General features: G+C 40.3%; 1 protein-coding gene across 3 annotated transcripts in view; it reads right to left on the minus strand.

Moving 5' to 3' along the window:
- The window catches only part of KCNMB1 (potassium calcium-activated channel subfamily M regulatory beta subunit 1), an 81,689-nt gene extending 73,129 nt beyond the window's left edge, over window positions 1-8,560 (minus strand). For 2 of the 3 annotated variants that reach the window (XR_003853474.1, XM_029583973.1), the window contains exon 1: window positions 8,393-8,560. The gene's annotated coding sequence lies outside the window, so the exon portion shown is untranslated. The remainder of the gene's footprint in view (window positions 1-8,392) is intronic. The other variant, XM_029583974.1, reaches the window with a different exon arrangement.
- Between the last annotated feature and the right edge of the window lie 11,889 nt (window positions 8,561-20,449).

Raw genomic sequence — 20,449 nt, forward strand, 5'->3', positions numbered from 1 at the left:
TCAAAACTGGTGTCGGTGAACATTAGGCTGTCAAATTTAATCATTCCATAGATAAGCAAAAATACTAATCAATTAAACCTCCCTCCCAATTCCAACTACAGCAAAATAGGAAATCTGTCAAGACTGAAAAGATAGCATTAGTGATATTTCTGCCACTTACTTGCTAGGGGGCATGAAAACCAAATTTAGGATTCCTTTTTATAGAGAACAATCTCACATTTATATCCCTGATGGAGGGAAGTGAATTTACCAAGCATGCTTTTTTTTTTTTATTGAAGTGAAAAAGCCCTTTCTGTAGTTTCACTTGATTTTCCCTTTTACTGCTGAGAAAGCAAACAGAATCAATTACTTCTTATTAAAGGCAGCTAATGGGAATATGCTGCTTTATTACAAGGGTTTAGATGTCAAATGACAAAAGTCCCAGAAGGGAAGCCAATATGGGGCCTTGTTCAGAATGGACTTCCCTATCCTGGGTCTGTGGAAAAGTTCTCTATTGAATAAGGCATTCTTATGGTTTTAGTCAATCCACAGATTTCTAAGAAACAAAAAGTGACTGTACTTTAAAGGTTTAATTGATTTGGGGTGAGAATCACTGCTTGCCACAAAAATCTTGCTTCCATTATACATGCATTAACCAATAATCAGTAGCCATATTGACAACTGCAGCTATCTATTTACTGGCATCTCATAATATAATCTCAAACACACCTCCAACTCCTACACATACAGGCAGCCTGGAATCTTGGTAGGGCCAAAGCAAGAGACCACATAAAGTCATCTTAAGGCAGCCATACTGGCTGCCAGTCTAACATAGTATACCTAGTTTTCTAATATTGTAAACCAAATGGCCCCCCATCTATCTCACCCAGCTCCTATTCTTCTACACTCCCACAAGAGAACTCCAATCTGCCCAATGGTCCTCTTATCTTTCCCCCCTTTGACTTCTGCTGGACTGACTTGCCCCCAAAACTTTGAAACAAGCTCCTGCCTCCCCTTTGCCAGACCTTCTCATAGACTCCAGGACAGAAACTTCCTCTCCTTAATGATTAGATCTCTTGGTCATCAAACCACATAACAGCGCCAAGGGCTTTTTGTAAGACAGTTTTCTTTCTTGGTATCAGTCTTTTGCTTTGCATCAGCACTCATCTCTTGTGGTCTGCCTTTACTTCCTTCCTTCCTATCATACAAATCAAAGATTTAACACCTGCTCTGCTACTCCCTAAATGATCAAATTCTATGTCCTATGGGGTCTCATTTACTAAGTGAATCAGGTAAACACCAATCCGTTGTTTAATCTTTCAAAAAGTACAAAGACTAGAGGACATGCAATAAAGTTACTAGGTAATATATTTGACAAATATTTTAAGAGGAAATATATATTTTTTTACTTGACACATAATTACACTCAAATTCATTGTTAGAGGATGTGGTTAAAGCTGTTAGTGTAGCTGGGTTTTAAAAAGGTTTGGACAAATTCCTGGAAGAAAAGTTCATAAACCATTTACACAATTGTATGGAAATACGATTTCCTCACTAAAGGTCAAACATTCTCTTTCCCTTGACTGGACTGATCTTACTATCTTTTTACTGACATTATTTTATTATTATTCTCACTTAATTTATTGTGTTACATTTGTTGAATCTAAGTCCCCGCTCCTTACAGGTTCACGTGTTAATAGTTTTTAATTATATTATTCTAGTTATTTTCCCCTGGTTCCCAGTTCAATGTAACCCCTGTTCTATGTAATGCTCCTTGCAATATTCTATTTCAGTGTAAACCGATATGATTATGTCACTTTCCACATGAATGTCGGTATATAAAATTTCAAAATAAATAAATAAGTTGAACTTGGGGAAATTCACTGCTTATCCCTGAAACAGCATGAAATCTGCCAGGTACTTGTGACCTAGATTGGCCACTGTTGGAAATAGGGCTTGATGGACCTTTTTGGTCTGATCCAGTATGGCAAATCTTATGCTCTTAAGTATTTTCCCATAGACATACGGGTAGATTTTGAAAGGGGCCATGTGCAAAGATATTTATTTATTTAATTTATTTATTATTTTTTATATACCAACATTTGATCTGAGTTATCACATCGGTTTATATTAAGGTACGCCTAGGTTTTAAAATACTCTTTATGCACATATGTTTGCAGCCTTGGCAGAGAGAGAGAGAAAGAGATAATCTTTATATGGCTCAACCTGACAATATATACACGATTGGTAAGGGGGGCACTTTGATTTCAGGGTGAGTTTTTGGGAAGGTGGGGTGGTAGTACAGACACATTCAGAGGTATTCATTGTAAAATTGACATCATTAAAGAATTGTAGTCCTTATAAGCCATGAAAAGGAGTTGTGTTGTTCTATGCAGCTAGCAGACTGCAGTGTACAAATCAACTCCTCTTGTTAGAATTTTCATCACTTATAAAGTCTAAAATTCTATAACGATGTCAAATTTACAATAAATACCTCTGAATGTTTCTGTAACAGCACCCTCCAAATCCCAACCCACCTCCCGAAACACGTCCCAATCAAAGTGCCACCTTACAATGGTCCATATATTGAGTGTCAGGCTGAGCCCTAACAAGAGTCTTTCTCTCTTGACGTGTACTAAGGAGGTGTAGCAAAGTTACATGCATAACATTTCGAGTGCTAGCTTAGGGGTTATGCATGTCGCTGCTGGCCTTGCTTCTGGAATGCCCTGGCCTACTTTTATCTAGACGTACATCCTTCCCGGCTATTTAAAATTCACGTGGCCCCACATTAACGTGCGTATGTGGCTGTTTTTAACATGTGCAGGCTTTTTAAAATCTACCTCTAAATATTGAACATTGAATTATTTTAACATAGCAATAATGACCAGTACTTTGAATATTTATTGTCTTCCACAAAAGCCCTGTACGTTTGATTAGTTCAAATGAGGCCCATGCCTTTGTTGCCTCTGAGTGCCCTTTTCTTGTCTTTTCTTACTGTGTAAGTGTTCCACAGCTCTACTTGTGGCCCCTATGCTCTCAGGTGGAATGAGACAGAATCTCGCCACAGTTCTTGTCCGTAGGGGAGAAATGCATGTTTCAAGATCCCAATGGCAGGAATGCTGCAGTTTCACTCTGCTCTGCAAGAACCAGACAACACCACACAGGTCTCGAGTTTCCTAAGATGCGTTTTGTTTGTGATAACTTTCAGTCTCTTTCCCACTCCATTCAAAAGCATTAACGGGAATTATTCAGTCGGTGCCTGTGGCTTTGCAACGCTCTCAAAACTTTCCACTTGTGACAGTTTGGTGGGGAGTGTTGCATTTTTTTGAATCTTTGGACATCTTTTGGGATGAGTCTTGCCCGTTATATCTGGGTGAGTATGCCTAGAGGAGGACTGTCTTGCCAATGTAACATCAATTTTTTGGAAAGGGATCAAGGGGTGATCCAGGAAATTACAGACCAGTGAGTCTGGCGACTGTGCCAGTCAAAATGTTCATAAAGAACAAAATTGCTGAACATATAGATAGTTTAATGAGACAAAGCAAACATGGATGTAGCCAAGGGAAATCTTGCCTCACAATTAGCTACATTTTTTGAGGGAGTAAATAAACATGTAGATAAGGTGAGTCAGTTGATATAGTTGATTGAAATTGAGAATCTTCTAACAGAAAACTCATTGGCATTAAACACCAACAAAATGGAACTTCTCATCATATCGCCGCTAAACAATCACTTTACTAAACCTACCCAACAACCCCTATCTGACTCACACTCTATACAACAAGTACGCAGCCTTGGTGTTATAATTGACAATAACTTTACACTGAAAAAATGTATCACCTCCACCATCAAAAATGGTTTCCACAAGTTTCATACTTTGAAAAGGATAAACCACTTCTACAACCCAAATGACTTCGGGCAGTACTACAAGCTACCATATTAGCTAAACTAGACTACTGTAACTATTTTACTAGGTCTACCAAAAAATGCAATACAACCACTGCAGATGCTACAGAATGCAGCTGCGCGACTCCTCACGAATACACATCGCCACGAACACATTACGCCAGCTCTGCAATTCCTGCATTGGCTTCCAATTGGATTTAGAATAATCTTCAAAGTTCTCACTCTTATACATAAATCACTATACAATCCAGATATGAAGTGGTTCTCGGACTGTTTTATTTTCCATACTTCAGTCAGACCTATAAGAAAAATGCACCTGCTAAATTAACTACACCCAAACCATAAACAAATAAAATATGTCGCAATGAGAGAATGAGCATTTTCGATTGCAGGAATTAATCATTGGAAATAAACTACCTACAGAATATACGCCTAGAACCATGCCACAAAGAAATTTAAACAGAACTTAAAAACATGGCTCTTCAAAAAAGCTTTCAATTTATGAATCCTCGTCAAAAAGCCTACATTCTGTGAACTCTACCCATGTTGTTACTTATATCATATCATGTCATTGTATAGAATAATTTCCCTTTCCTTCTTTCAGTTTATATGCCATCTATTATTAACTTACATATTAGTAACATTTATTTTAAAATATATATCCTTTTATAATAGTATTAATCAGTCTTCTAATCTTGAACTACAAGAAATCAGTCCTCTAATCCTGAATTACAAGAAATCGCTAATTAGTATAAGTTACTCCGACATTCTGTCATAATTGAATTGCTATTTTTGTTTTGATATTCTAGATCCTCCAGTTCTCTTCCCCCCCCCATTTGTAAGTATTGTTGAGTTTTATCGTGTATTAATCTACTATGTTAGTTATATTTATTTATTTATTTATTTTATTTAAAGTTTCTTTTATACCGATGACCGTTTACACATCGCATCGGTTTACAGTTAAAAAGGAACAAATGGGCAGAACCCTTACATATAACATTGAAAAAACAGGTTAACTTTGGGCAGGGCCCTTACATGTAACTGAGAACAAGGGTGGTTAAAAGTGGGATAGGGTATAGAGCTGACTATGCCGCGAGCGTCCGTGATATCAATAAATAGATACAGCAAAATCAGCAAAATCACAACTATTTACAAAAGCTAATTACATAAGTAGCCGAGTCAAAGTACAAAATCGATGGGCATGAGACGTATTCCGAGAAATACATTATTATTGTTCATAATTTTATGTTGCTATAATTTAACTTTATTGTAAAGCCTGTTGCTAATTTAATGTTCTCTGTAAACCGAGGTGGTGTTTGCTAACGAACCGCGGTATATAAAAAACTTTAAATAAAATAAATAAATAAAATAAATAGTGTACCTGGATTTCCAGAATGCATTTGACAAAGTCCCTCATGAGAGACTTCTTAAGAAATTAAATTGTCATGGCATAGGGGGCAGTGACCTATTGTGGATTGCCAGCTGGTTAAAAGATAGAAAACAAAGTAGAGCTAAATGATAAATTTTCTCAATGGAGAAAGGTGAATAGTGGCAGGCCCAGGGATCTGTTCTGGGACCACTGTTTTTTTAATATTTTATAAACAGCCTGGAAATGGGAATGAGTGAGATGATCAAATTTGCAAATGACACAATTATTCAAAGTTGTTAAGTCACGAGAAATTGCAAGATTATTTATTTGGCTCCGCTCTGTCATGTGTTAAATCAGTACATCAGCAGGTCCAGCTTTTTGGAATGATCTCCCTGGACATTTGCGAACAACAAGTCTTTCGAGAAATTATTGAAAATGCATCTCTTCCAGTTAGCATAAGATGAGCTGTTCACTTAGGGATAGATTTTTAAAGCGCTATGTGCACCAAATCAGGGAGATACGCCATGCACCGGCCCAAGAGATTTGCTTATCTCCCAGTATGCACACAAAAGAAAAAGTCCAAAAAAAGGGGCGGGGCATGGGCATTCCAGGAATTTTAATGGAAGCCAGCATGTATTTATGTGCACAAGCGTGTGCCGGGGTCCCCTAGCCCGTAACTTTACTTCTGCTATAGAGGGAATGTAACTTATAAAACAAAACTAGGCTACCCAGTGGGGTTTTAAGGGCAGGTTAAGGTAAGGTAAAAGAGAAGTTAGTTAGCTAGGGAGGTAGGAAGTCCTATCCTTAACTAGGCAAAGTGGGAACAAACTGGTTTAACTGGTAATTGCGTTGGCACGTGTGTATATTAAAATCCCTCCACTTACACATTAGAAGCGGCACAGGCGCGCATCTATATAAAATGGAGCGCGCATCCAGCCAATTTTATAAGATGTGCACATATTATAAGATGGCCGCATCCATGGGTGCGTGCTGGCATATGCGCGTTTGTGTACACCCACGCAGCTGTTTTAAAGTTACTTGGTGATCTGGCTATTTTTATTTTTATTTTATTGCATTTTGCTTTGATTCTTTTACTATTGTTTTTGTCTTCTTTTTGTTGATTTTAGGCCAAATTTTCAAAGGCCTGCATGCACAAAAATTGGGATTTACACATGTGGCCGGACCTTGTGTGCGCTGTGCACATTTTAAAACGAGCCTGGCCAAGCGCGTGAAGCCCAATACGCGCGCAAGTACCGGGCTTCTCCAAAGGGACGGGGCAGGGGCGGGCCTGGACAGAACCATTTTGTGCTGTCCCAATGACTTGCATGCCGGCACAACTTATGTCAGCTCCAAGCCTGAAGTAAGTTCTGAAACAAAACAAAAAAAACAGGATAGGAAAGATTTAGGGGTCGGGATGGATAGGGGAAGAGGTAGGAAGAGTAGGGATAGGGGGATGCCTGATTGTGTCACTGTGTGAAATTTACTAAAATTCAGTCCCCCTGCACGCACAGATTTTATAACAGTTCAATTGGTCTCTCTGAGGGATCAATTTAAAAGACATTTGATGGACATTCTTCAACTACCTGTAGAAGCTGGGCCGCCGAAATCTAATATATACTTTTCACCACTAATAAAGAAAGGAGATCATTCTGCCCCGGCTGACTCGCCTCAGAATATTGACATGGATCTTACAGCTTTTTCGGAGACATCGATGGAGGAACACTATTGGTAACTTTTTTGTTTTCCAGCAGATAGAGATTCCATATTGAGACTTTTTCTTTGGAATAGAGAAAAGTTATATTATGGACAGAAGATATGGGTTTATCCCAATATCACTAGATCCTCTCAGTTGTTGGGAATGTGCTCCTAGACAGTTAGGAGCACAGATTACAATCAGATACCCTTGCCAAAGGTGTGATGAAACTAAATAATATCCGGTATATTTTCTTTGAGCCATCTCAGCTACGTTTCTTCTTGGATACTTCTGGGGTTGAGGGAAGTGCTACCTAGCCAGCTCAGGGCATTGTAAAAGGCAGGATAAAAGCTCCCTTTATTTTTTTTTTTCCCTTTTTCTAAAAAATGTGTTCTTGCAACCCTTGGATCGCTGTATTAGCGCTTATAGGGTCAATATTTACTTAGAATACAGGTGTTTTGAAATGTATAATTTTTCTTTTGGAATTTTCTTAAAACTCAATGTGAATGAATGATATATTTCAGATTGGAAATTTTCTGTTTACTACTTTTAATAATAAATAAAGAATTAAAAAAAAAAGTGCCGGCAGACAGTTCGGGAAATGGACACCCATTTAACAAGCGTCCGTTTCCCAAACCCCTGGCTGTGCACCAATAAATTCGGCATCCATTTTCTAAACTGGTGACCATCATTTAAATATTGCATGGTGCTCCCAGGAGGGGGTGCCCGGGGGCGCGTTAGGGAAGTGGGCACTGAACACTCAGCACCCGGTTTCAGTGCATTTTAATTGCATCGGCCCCAGTGTCGTGCAAGCTGTGTATGGCTGTGTGCAATAGCAACTGCTGAAATGCTGCATATTCCCACAGGTGACTCCATCATTGTAAAAGGAGTTTCCAAATGAAATAGTGTTAAAAGTAGTCTGCTTTAGGTATGATGTGCAGTAGAGTTCGGGAGCAAAAGAGAAATTTTCTTTAGATTGTTCTGTTTTTCCACATCCAAGCTCAAGGTGAATTACAATTCAGGCCCTGTGGTGGTGATTTCCCTTCCCCAGAGGGCTCACGATCTAAGTTTGTACCTGGGGCAATGGAGGTGTCTTTCTGAGATTCTCTTTGTTAGGATTCAAGCCCTGACTTCCTTCATTCCCAGTCTGCTGATCTAACCAGTAGGCTACTCTTCCACTCCCTTACACTGAACACTGAGCCAGAAGAGACTGTCTCTGTGAACTGCTTGGCTTCCCAATAAATGGCCTTAAAAAGAAAAAAAAAATGTCATGCAAAAACTCTTTAAAGTCAGGACAAAATGGTTTTGAATTGTTCCCCAGAGTTTATGACTTGACATCAGAGTACTGTGCTCCCTACGTCTATAGATGTGCGTCTCTGTAGTAACTCTGTATAAAACAATAGCTCTGAAGCATAATTGTAACAAAAGAACTCAAAATTACTTACAGTCTCCAGTACCTTATTCGTGCTCTGTTATCCCATGAAATCTAAACTGGGAAAAAAAGACCCTTCTGTCAGCGCTGAGGGTGGGTGTTGAAGGAGCTGCAATTGTTCTCTCCTAGGACTTTCTTTGAAGCTTGTTTTGCTCAAGCTATGCTCACTGCTTGCCCTTCCATTGGCATTAGGCTTTGACCATAAATGGTAAGAGATGACAGTGTGCCCTGCTCTGACCATTAATTACTGAAAAGCAGAGAGCCAGGCCTTCCAGCGCTTGCAGACCAGCTGCGGATGACGTGCAGTGCCGTAAAGTAGAATTAGAAACAGAAGTATTAGCAAAACATTTTTTTTTCCAACTGTTCATTCAGAAGTGCAAAGAAAATATACCCTCTTTGTTCCTGAGGACTCTAGCTATTTCTACCATTATAGAGCAGGGTAAATTAGGGTGCACAATTGCTGTTCATAATCAGATACCTATTATAGCACCGCTGGGATGAATACATCTGAAGTTTGCATGCATACTACATGAATAGCCGGAGAGAGTCCCGAGGGTAGGAGTTTAAAATGAAGGAGATGGCTATAACAAAAGTATATGCCTTTTATTCCCCAAAAGTATGATAAATTGGAAAGAGAATGAAAGCAGCAGAGAAAGGAAAGAAGCCAAAAAAACAGAAAAACGTAATACTTGGTCTGCTACCAAGGGCCCTGAAAACAACAATTTACCTGTTTGTCTCTTGGTCTTATTCACAGGTCTCCTTTCATATTACCATACATTTGGTTTCTCTGTTTACATATGTAAACTATAGGTAATATTCTCTAGTACAGCTATACTGCAGCTTTTGAAAAATAAATGTGCTCCCTTAGAGCTCCACTTGAATTAGGCATCTTGTTTATACCATACATATTTCTAACTGGTTAGAGAGCCCACTTCTACTGAAACTCAGCACAGCAGCACCTTCATGTATGTGAACATATAGTAGAGTAGACAGCACCTAAATAAAAAGAATGTAAAGCATAGGATCTGACCCATTTGTGCTCTGGGGTCTTCTGTTCCACAGGTAGATGGGGGGCTGACAAAGTCTCGCCTTTATTTTTTCATTTCCATGGGCGCTCTGTTTGCACATTGGTTGACAATACGTAGCAGTGGCAGAAAAATGATGCAGAGTTGGGTGATGGGATTAGTGGGGTAACTCCCTATTCTGCGGCCCGGTTATTACATTTTTATATAAAAGCAGACTTTGTACTACACAACATCATTCTACTGGGGGAGGGAGAGAGGGGGAGGGACTCGACTGCTGGAGATGAGGGAGGGAGAGAGGGTGAGGGACGACTGCTGGGGAATGGGGAGGGAGGGAGAGAGGGTGAGGGACTCGACTGCTGGGGAATGGGGAGGGAGAGAGGGTGATGGATTCGACTGCTGGGAACTGGGGAGGGAGAGGTGGGTAGGACTGCTAGGGGCTGAGAGGGTTGGGAAGGGATGAACTATAGCTGCTTTTGCTTCTGTTTTTATGAGAGGGAAAGTGGAAAATGCTCATTTTCTGTCATTTTATGGAAATGTGCATCTCTGAATATTTTTCTCTTGTGTATACTACAAGAAAAATTCATTTTTAAACTTGAATTTATTTATAGACATTTAATATTCCACCTCTTTTCAAGAGTGGCCTCAAGGCAGATTACAAAACAAGTTTTAACTAAGTTACAGTACATTGATCAAAGGTCATTTACAATGGCAGATGAATCCGATTTACAATGGATATCATTAAGAGGCCAATGTATATGAATTATAATCCTCACAAGATAAGTCAGAAAGACTTAAAGGCCCTTTGGCCATTAAGCTGTGGTCAAAGGCCCCACTTTATTTTCCTGCAAGGAAGGTAGCATGGCTTGAGTAGCAGGAGTAGCAATACCTTGTTTCAGATTTTTGGAGCATAAGAACTAAAGGCACAAAGTCTTGTGCAGGATAAGTCTAGCTAAAGCTGGAGGCGGGGAGGAGAATCAGAGTTCTCTAGTGGAAGTGTAGGGGAAAAGAAGCTGAGAGATACTTTGAATTGTAAGAACATAAGAAAATGCCATACTGGGTCAGACCAAGGGTCCATCAAGCCCAGCATCCTGTTTCCAACAGTGGCCAATCCAGGCCATAAGAACCTGGCAAGTACCCAAAAACTAAGTCTATCCCATGTAACCATTGCTAATGGCAGTGGCTATTCTCTAAGGGCCTGATTTTTTAAAGCATTTACTTGAGTAAAACTGGGCTTTATTCGAGTAAATGCACTTTACTCGAGTAAGTGGGTTTTTGAAAATTGCTACAATATATGCCATTGAATTGTCCATAGGATTTACTCACATAAATGCACTTTACGTGAGTAAATAGCGTTTGAAAATTGCTACAATAGTAGTTACATTTATGCGCATAACTCCTTTTGAAAATTACCCCCTAAGTGAACTTAATAGCAGGTAATGGACTTCTCCTCCAAGAACTTATCCAATCCTTTTTTAAACACAGCTATACTAACTGCACTAACCACATCCTCTGGCAACAAATTCCAGAGTTTAATTGTGCGTTGAGTAAAAAAGAACTTTCTCCGATTAGTTTTAAATGTGCCCCATGCTAACTTCATGGAGTGTCCCCTAGTCTTTCTACTATCCGAAAGAGTAAATAACTGATTCACATCTACCCGTTCTAGACCTCTCATGATTTTAAACACCTCTATCATATCCCCCCCTCAGTCGTCTGTTCTCCAAGCTGAAAAGTCCTAACCTCTTTAGTCTTTCCTCATAGGGGAGTTGTTCCATTCCCCTTATCATTTTGGTTGCCCTTCTCTGTACCTTCGCCATCGCAATTATATCTTTTTTGAGATGCGGCAACCAGAATTGTACACAGTATTCAAGGTGTGGTCTCACCATGGAGCGATACAGAGGCATTATGACATTTTCCGTTTTATTCATCATTCCTTTTCTAATAATTCCCAACATTCTGTTTGCTTTTTTTGACTGCCGCAGCACACTGAACCGACGATTTCAATGTGTTATCCACTATGACACCTAGATCTCTTTCTTGGGTTGTAGCACCTAATGTGGAACCCAACATTGTGTAACTATAGCATGGGTTATTTTTCCCTATATGCATCACCTTGCACTTATCCACATTAAATTTCATCTGCCATTTGGATGCCCAATTTTCCAGTCTCACAAGGTCTTCCTGCAATTTATCACAATCTGCTTGTGATTTAACTACTCTGAACAATTTTGTGTCATCTGCAAATTTGATTATTTCACTCGTCTTATTTCTTTCCAGATCATTTATAAATATATTGAACAGTAAGGGTCCCAATACAGATCCCTGAGGCACTCCACTGTCCACTCCCTTCCATTGAGAAAATTGCCCATTCAATCCTACTCTCTGTTTCCTGTCTTTTAGCCAGTTTGCAATCCACGAAAGGACATCGCCACCTATCCCATGACTTTTTACTTTTCCTAGAAGCCTCTCATGAGGAACTTTGTCAAACGCCTTCTGAAAATCCAAGTATACTATATCTACCGATTCACCTTTATCCACATGTTTATTAACTCCTTCAAAAAAGTGAAGCAGATTTGTGAGGCAAGACTTGCCCTGGGTAAAGCCATGCTGACTTTGTTCCATTAAACCATGTCTTTCTATATGTTCTGTGATTTTGATGTTTAGAACACTTTCCACTATTTTTCCTGGCACTGAGGTCAGGCTAACCGGTCTGTAGTTTCCCGGATCGCCCCTGGAGCCCTTTTTAAATATTGGGGTTACATTTGCTATCCTCCAGTCTTCAGGTACAATGGATGATTTTAATGATAAGTTACAAATTTTTACTAATAGGTCTGAAATTTCATTTTTTTAGTTCCTTCAGTACCCTAGGATGCATACCATTTGGTCCAGGTGATTTGCTACTCTTTAGTTTGTCAATCTGGCCTACTACATCTTCCAGGTTCACAGTGATTTTGTTCAGTTTGTCTGACTCATCACCCCTGAAAACCATCTCCGGAACTGATATCTCCCCAACATCCTCATTAGTAAATACGGAAGCAAAGAATTCATTTAGTCTTTTTGCAATGGCCTTATCTTCCCTAAGAGCCCCTTTAACCCCTTGGTCATCTAATGGTCCAGCTGACTCCCTCACAGGTTTCTTGCTTCGGATATATTTAAGAAAGTTTTTACTTTGAGTTTTTGCCTCTATGGCCAACTTCATTTCAAATTCTCTCTTCGCCTGTCTTATCAATGTTTTACACTTGACAGTGCTTATGTATTATCCTATTTTCTTCAGATGGATCCTTCTTCCAATTTTTGAAGGATTGTTTTGGCTAAAATGGCCTCTTTCACCTCACCTTTTAACCATGACGGTAATCGTTTTGCCTTCTTATCTAAGCTGAAGAGTCCTACACTTTTTAGCCTTTCCTCAGTTGAACAAAATAATTGCCTTTCTGGGTCATATCATGAGTCCACAATGCCAGTATTCTGTTTTCAATAATGGTCAATCCATTGACCATTATTGGCAGGATCCCAAATAGAGGCTAGATCTCATGCTGCTAATGCTATGGGATAAATAGTGGCGTTTCTCAAGTGTATCTAGTTAGTAACAGTTTATGGGCTTCTCCAGGAACTTCTCCAAACCTTTTTAAACCCTGCTGTTACACTACTTGCCTTTGTTACATCCTCTGACAATGAATTCCAGAGCTTAACTGTGAGTTGAATAAAAAATAATTTTCTCCTATTTGTTTTAAATGTGCTGCATACTAACTTCATGGAGTGTCTGCTAGTCTTTGTATTTCTTGAAGGAGTAAACAACTAATTTGAATTTACGTGCTCTATTCCACTTATGATTTTATAGACCTATCATATTTTCTCCTCTCTCTCAGCTGTCTCTTTGCCAACCTGAACAGCTCTAACCTCTTTAGCTTTTCCTTTATAGAGCAGTAAGTTCCTGCAAACATTGTAAAGAAAGAAACATTAAAAAAAAACAAAACTATAAAATCCTGGAGGAAAATAGATGAGAGACAGGAATATTTACTTGCTTGCTATACTTAACCTTGATGTAGCGGCTTCAAACCACCATTTTGTTCCACCCTGTAGACCTGCAATGCAGCATCACAATATTTCCACTACTTGTTATTGCTTTTTGGCCACTGCTTCGATGCCAAGAGAGAGATAATTTGAGAGATCAGGCATAGGTTCCTTGCTGTGTTCTTAAATTTTTGTTGTTGAACTAGCATGACAAACATTAGGGGGTTTTGTTGGACCAGTGACTATTTTTAATTACTTTGTAACTCCGATAATACAGTCATGCTGTGCCCTGCCAGAGTCGTTAACCTCCATCTAGAAATCAAATTATAAGAGCTAATGTGAAGAATAATGACAGGAAACAGATGCACAGCCTTTCTCTTATGGAAGAAAATCCTAAATTGAAAAGGTCTGCATAGCATAGGGCTATAACCCTTCAGCTGCAGGACAGAATTGGATCAGGGATACAGAACCTATCGCCTCTAGGACTGGAACAGGAATACAGAGCCTTTCACCTATTGGACTGAGTGACTCGATGAATTGACATTCAGAGCCATGCCCCTCCTCCTCCTACATTTTTCTGTCTTGGTGGATTACAATCATCCCCCTCAGTCCACAACCTTGGGGGTCCTCCTCTTTGACTCCTTTCTGTCCTTCGTTTCACACTTCCAAAACATTTGCTAAAATGTGTAATTTTTCTAGAAAATCATCAATATCTTATGCAAAAAGGGATTAAATTAGCACAAAATTGGCTATACCGCTTCCGTTTCAATCTTATACAGTTGTATGCAAAAGTTAGGCATTCCTGGTCTAATTATATACTTCAATGAATCTCTAAGTTAACAGAAGCTGACACAACCTCTACATGGTACAAAAAAAAATCACATAAATAAGTTAAACAAGGTTATCTTTCTGAAACGTTTTTATGCAAAATGACTGACCAGCTCTGTGCAGAAGCACCAGACTTTGGGCAGCTATAGAAATGCGTAGTAGTAGTAATGGTAGTAATAGTAGTCATCCAAGGTACATGAGCCACGTCGCCAAAAGGATAGGATGCCCCAGGAAATGACCCACCGGGGTTTATTACTAAGAGGCCTAGTTATCTTTTTTTAGCTAATGCAGTGTAGGTTAGACATCAAGGGAGGTTCCATTCAGTATAGGAGGCAGCTGGGATGGCCATCCCCTTGGAAAGTAATGAAAGTTCTTTCCTGAGAGCTCTGGGGGCCATGCAGTTTGGTTTGGAAGTTAGAGGAGGTGTTTTTTCCCTGTGCCTTATATTGGGCCTATCCTGGGACTCAGGTGCCACTTGACCTCAGTTCCTGGGCAAGGTCGAGGAAGCTGCCTTTGCAGTTCACTGTTGGCTGCTTTGCAGGCTTCCAGATTGTTTTTCAGGATTTTGAAGTTTTCCCTTTGTAAGAAGCCTGCGAGACTCTTGGGTGTTTGCATGGAGGGAGATTACGGGGAAACCTTTCCCGAGGGGGGGGGGGGGGGCCAGGATAGGGAAGACCTGGCCCTCTGCAACCTCCTGCTGGTGACCCACTGTATGGACTTTCTGGTGTTTTGAATCAGTTTTGGGAAAAGGACATTTATATTAGAAGAACTAGGAGGAAGAGTTTTGTTGCCCCTCTTCCTGCCTTTCCAGAGGAACATCGTGGGATTCAAGATAGAAAAAGAGATTGCGAGAGACTTCGGAGAACTCTGAGTAAGATCAAACAGATCTATTGGGACTCTGTGCAGAGATTTATTATTATTATTATTATTATTAATTTATTTATTTTAGCATTTGTTATCATTGAAGTGGGTTTTCTGCCCAAAACAAGATTTCCCTGGCCACCTGGGAACTTCACTAGTCCAAACCCTAGAGGGTGAGTGATTCCCTTACCCTGGCAAAGAAAGAGAGAGAGAGAGACCTTTGCACCAATAAAGAGAGAAATAACTGTTAACAGTCTCCTGTGGGAAAGAACTGCCGTAAACTGTGCCACTTAATATTCAGAAACAACTTTCAGTAACGTTTATTCTTTTGGACACTCACCCAGCATCTTCTGTGTCATGTATTTGGCACTTACATTAACCGGAAAGAAAGGGAATAGATTTACCTTTCCGAAGGAAGAGAGACAGTGTCACCTCTGCCATCTAGGGTTTTGGAGGAGATACCTGCCCCTTCCTCATCAGTAAAAGAGGTGAAAGAGACTGTGTAAGGGAAATAAAAATCTGAGCCGGCCCCAAAAGAACTACAAATACTTTTATGGCCCCACTGGTGTGGTCCATTGCAGAAGACGGGGTTAGATGATGCACAAATATCTTTCAGCTGTATCAGTCTTCCTTTTCTGTACAGCCTGCCTGTGTGTCTGATGGATCTCCTGCAATTCCTCCTCGCTCCAGTCGTTTGCCTCCTCTTCCATCACTGGGCATTGTAAGATGAGCATCTTGTCCCTCTGGAGGAGGCAGGCCTCAGCTTTTGGCCAGGTTAGGAAGTATGCAGCAGGCCATAAAAATGTCACAGACCTAGGTTGTCATTGAAGAGAAGGCGACTTCCTAACCTGTAGTGGAAATGTGTTTTGAGCAGGCCAAATGTTCTCTCAATGACTGCCCTGGTTGGTTGGTGGGTCCTGTTTTAGTGGACATCTGCTGCAGTTTGAGTGTATCCCACCAGAATCATGAGAGAAGTTTTGAGCGGACATCCTTAGGGAACCTTCATTTTCAGTTTTTATTTTATTTTTCCTGGGAATTTATCAGTGTTTATTTCAACAAGACTAAAAATATTTATTCATAAAAAGTCACTTATTTCCACTAATTTTCCTGTTTATGTACTTATTGTAATAGAAACTGATAAATTCCTGAGAAAAATAAAATAAAAACTGAAAATAAAGATCCTTGGATATCCTTTATCATCTGTAGGAGAGAAGGCAGAGAAGAAGAGAATGAGATATCCCAAGCTGGTAGTCATAAGACTGTCCCCTGGCAGAGACTGGCGTGGCCCTCCAGGGGCAAAGTGGTAAGACAGAGGGATAAAAGAGCAGTGGTCAGTCGCTGTATCATTGCAGTGAGAGCAACGTACATACCTAGAAGTTCAAGTCAACTCCTAGTGATAAGACAATCCTGGAAGTGGTCATTAATTCTTGCCTGTAAGAGCACACAGGTATCGTGACGCGGCCCTGGAAACCTGGGCACTACATCCATGATTATCCTCTTGGCATTACAGATCACCTGGTGCCCTTGCCGTTTTGGAAAGTGTCTTCATTGCCAGCAGATGGCCTTATAGGGATGTGTGTGCAATTGATTGCCCTCAGAACAGAGAGGAAATGTACACATTGGTAGAAATCAGCCATAATTTGTTATTGCTGTCTGCTCCAAGAGGAAAATGTATACTGTGTTCCTGAGAAGTGCAGACCGAAACTGATCTATGGAGGTGAGTGGCTGGCTGACTTATTCGTCAGTAACAGTTTATGGATTTCTCTTCCAGGAACGTATCCAAACCTTTTTAAAACCCAGCTACACTAGTTGCCTTAAACACATCCTCTGGCAATGAATTCCAGAGCTGAATTGTGTGTTGAGTGAAAAATAATTTTCTCCGATTTGCTTTAAATGTGCTACTTTCTAACTTCATGGAGTGCCCACTAGTCCTTGTATTATCAGAAAGAGTAAATAACCATTTCACATTTACCTGTTCAAGTCTTTTCATGATTTTGTAGACCTCTGTCCAATACCTCCTCAGCCATCTCTTCTCCAAGTTGAACAGTCCTAACCTCTTTAGCCTTTCCTCATAGGGGAGCCGTTCTATGCCCTTTATCAATTTGGTTGCACTTCTCTGTACTTTCTCCAGTGCAACTATAATTTTTGTTGAAATGCAAACCCCAGAATTGCACATAGTATTCAAGGTGCAGTGTAACTATTGAGTGTTACCAAGGTATTATGACTTCCTTCATTTTATTTTCCATTCCCTTCCTAATAATTCGTATTATTGTTGGCTCAGTGTGCTGTGGCAGTCAAAAAAAACAAATGATGCCCAGATCTTTTTCTTGGGGTGGTAACTCCTAAAATGGAACCTAACATTGTATAATTACCCCAACAGATGAAGTACGAGACCTAGGAATTCAGATAGATGAGAACTTCACTATGAAAAAACAAATTAATTAAAACAGGATACTCCACGTTGAGAATATTAGATCGACTTAAACCTCTATTAACAATACAGGACCTCCGCACTGTATTACAAACACTTATATTCTCAAACTTAGGGGGTTATTTTCCAAGCCGCGTTATGGGCTTTTCGCATGCGAAAAGCACCATAACACATGGTGCGATGCTAATTTAGAAAAGGGGTGGAATTTCTGGCCAAGTGGGCTGGCTTCGCAATTTGCAAAGCCATATCACAAAGTTTTAACTCTGCAAATAACTACACCTTTTTCATTAAGCTGTGCAACATGGCTTTAATGCACTTTGCAATGTTTTCATACATAGCATGTTTAGTCTTTTAAGCTATTTGGAGAGAGAGAGAGAGAGCACCTAGACTCAGAATGAGATGTATGAACAGAACAGTACACTCTTGTGAAGATTTGATGTCCTTCAGAGTGAGGAAACTCTCACAAAGATGAGATTTGTACAATGTTATCTCAAACTAGCTTGATGTCCATCTTATTAGTGTAGGGGTTAGGGGCCACTTTGACATTCAGAGTGAGATGTACGAACAGAACAGTACACTCTTGTGAAGATTTTATGTCCTTCGGAGTGAGGAAACAAAGATGAGATTTGTACAATGTTCTCTCAACCTAGCTTGATGTCCATCTTTGTGAGTGTTTCCTCACTCCGAAGGACATTAAATTTTCACAAGAGTTTACTGTTCTGTTCATTTATTTATTTATTTATTTATTTTTGGTTTTTATATACCGGAAGTTCCTGTATAAAATACATATCACTCCGGTTCACAGGTAGCTGAAATAACTACCGCCGTGTGGTGGTTTACATGGAACATATCAAACGATTTACATAGAACATGTAAATCGAGTGTTCATACGTCTCACTCTGAATGTCAAAGTGGCCCCTAACCCCTACACTAATACCTAATAGGGATGTGAATTGTGTGATCGATCGTCTTAACGATCGATTTTGGCTGAGGGGGGGGAATCTGATCGTCATGGTTTTTTTGGTTAAAAAATCGTTTTATCGGGGGAGGGGGAGGGCGGGAAAACTGGCACACCAAAACAACCCTAAAACCCACCCCAGCCCTTTAAAACAAATCCCCCACCCTCCCGAACCCCCCCCCCCAAATGTTTTAAATTACCTGGGGTTTGGTGGGGGGTCCCGGCGTGATCTCCCGCTCTCGGGCCACGGCTGCGTTAATAGAAATGGCGCCGGTGGCCCTTTGCCCGTACCATGTAACATGGCAAAGGTAGCGCCGGCGCCATTTTGGTTCCTGGCACCCGACGTCATGAGTGCAGGAGATCGCTCCCGGACCCCCGCTGGACCCTCAGGGACTTTTGGACAGCTTGGGGGGGCCTCCTGACCCCCACGAGACTTGCCAAAAGTCCAGCGGGGGTCCGGGAGCGACCTCCTGCACGCGGGCCGTATTGCCAATATTCAAAATGGCGCCGGCGCTACCTTTGCCCTCACTATGTTATACGGGCCAATGTCGCCCGTATGACATAGTGAGGGCAAAGGGCCACCAGCGCCATTTCTATTAACGCAGCCGTGGCCCGAGAGCGGGAGATCGCGCCGGGAACCCCCCACTGGACCCCAGGTAATTTAAAACATTTTGGGAGGGTTCGGGAGGTTGGGGGATTTGTTTTAAAGGGTCGGGGTGGGTTTTAGGGTTGTTTTGGTGTGCCGGTTTTCCCGCCCTCCCCCTCCCCCGATTCCCGATTTTTTGACGATAAATCGGGGGAATTGCTATTGTATCGCGGCTCTAAAGATTTTTGACGATTTAAAATATATCTGACGATTGTTTTAAATCGTCAAAAAACGATTCACATCCCTAATACCTAAACCTCACCTCGAGTAACTAGGTGGGCCTCCTATAGAGGTATAAAAATCTAACTACTATGAGGGCCTTTTAGCTAGTCTCTCCCCCCCCCCCCCCCAGTGGTTATAGGTGTGAAAAGGTTAGCGCACTCTGTGGTAATACCTACGCGAAGCGCACTTTGTGATAAATAAGCTATTACCATAAAACACGCCCCTCTTCCTATCGGAATCTAGCCCTTAGACTACAGCAACTTACTGTTACTGTCTCTCGTCAAGTGTAATAAAACCACTACAGTTACTTCAAAATGCATTCCCAAGACTGTTACTGGGGACAAGGAAATTCAAACACATCACTCCATCACTGATTGCCCTGCACTAGCTTGCTGTAGAATCCAGAATTCATTAGAAAGTATTATCTCTAATTTTCAATATCGTCAACAATATTGATCCATGCTTATTAGGAGTGACATTTCAACCTGAGAGACCTAAGATCACAAACCAAAGGTCTTCTAAGTGTACCCTCCACTTGGAACACACACTAATGCAAATAAGAGACCGATTGATTGCAATAGCAGGCCCCAAGCTGTGGAACTCACTTCCAGAGTCAATACATCAGATAACAGAAAGAAAGAGTTTCAAGCGTGAACGGAAAACATGATTCTTCAGAAAGGCATATGGTTTAATGTAAAATGCCAATGTGCTGATAAATAGCAATGACAGTACCAGAGTTAATGCTAAATGAGCAAGCATTATATAATGAATGATATAAAGGGTATTGTTAAAAGAATTAGAATTTGTATTTACTGTTGTGTTGAACTAGAAAAGTATCAATATGAACTAAATTATATAGTAACTACTTTGATATCCTAGAATATGTATAACTATGAACTAGAATATGTACTTGCTGTGGTGTTGAAATAGAAGTTGATTGTGGACATAAAGTATATGATTGGAGAGACCATGAATATGAATGCTGTTATTGTAATCCATTGTGATCTTCTTATGGAACGACGGTTTATAAAATCAAAACAATAGTTTACTGGTATTCTTTGTAATGCACCTCACTGCCATCAAAATTTGTT

The sequence above is a fragment of the Rhinatrema bivittatum genome, chromosome 18 (genome assembly GCF_901001135.1).
Source record: "Rhinatrema bivittatum chromosome 18, aRhiBiv1.1, whole genome shotgun sequence".
NCBI lineage: Eukaryota > Metazoa > Chordata > Amphibia > Gymnophiona > Rhinatrematidae > Rhinatrema > Rhinatrema bivittatum.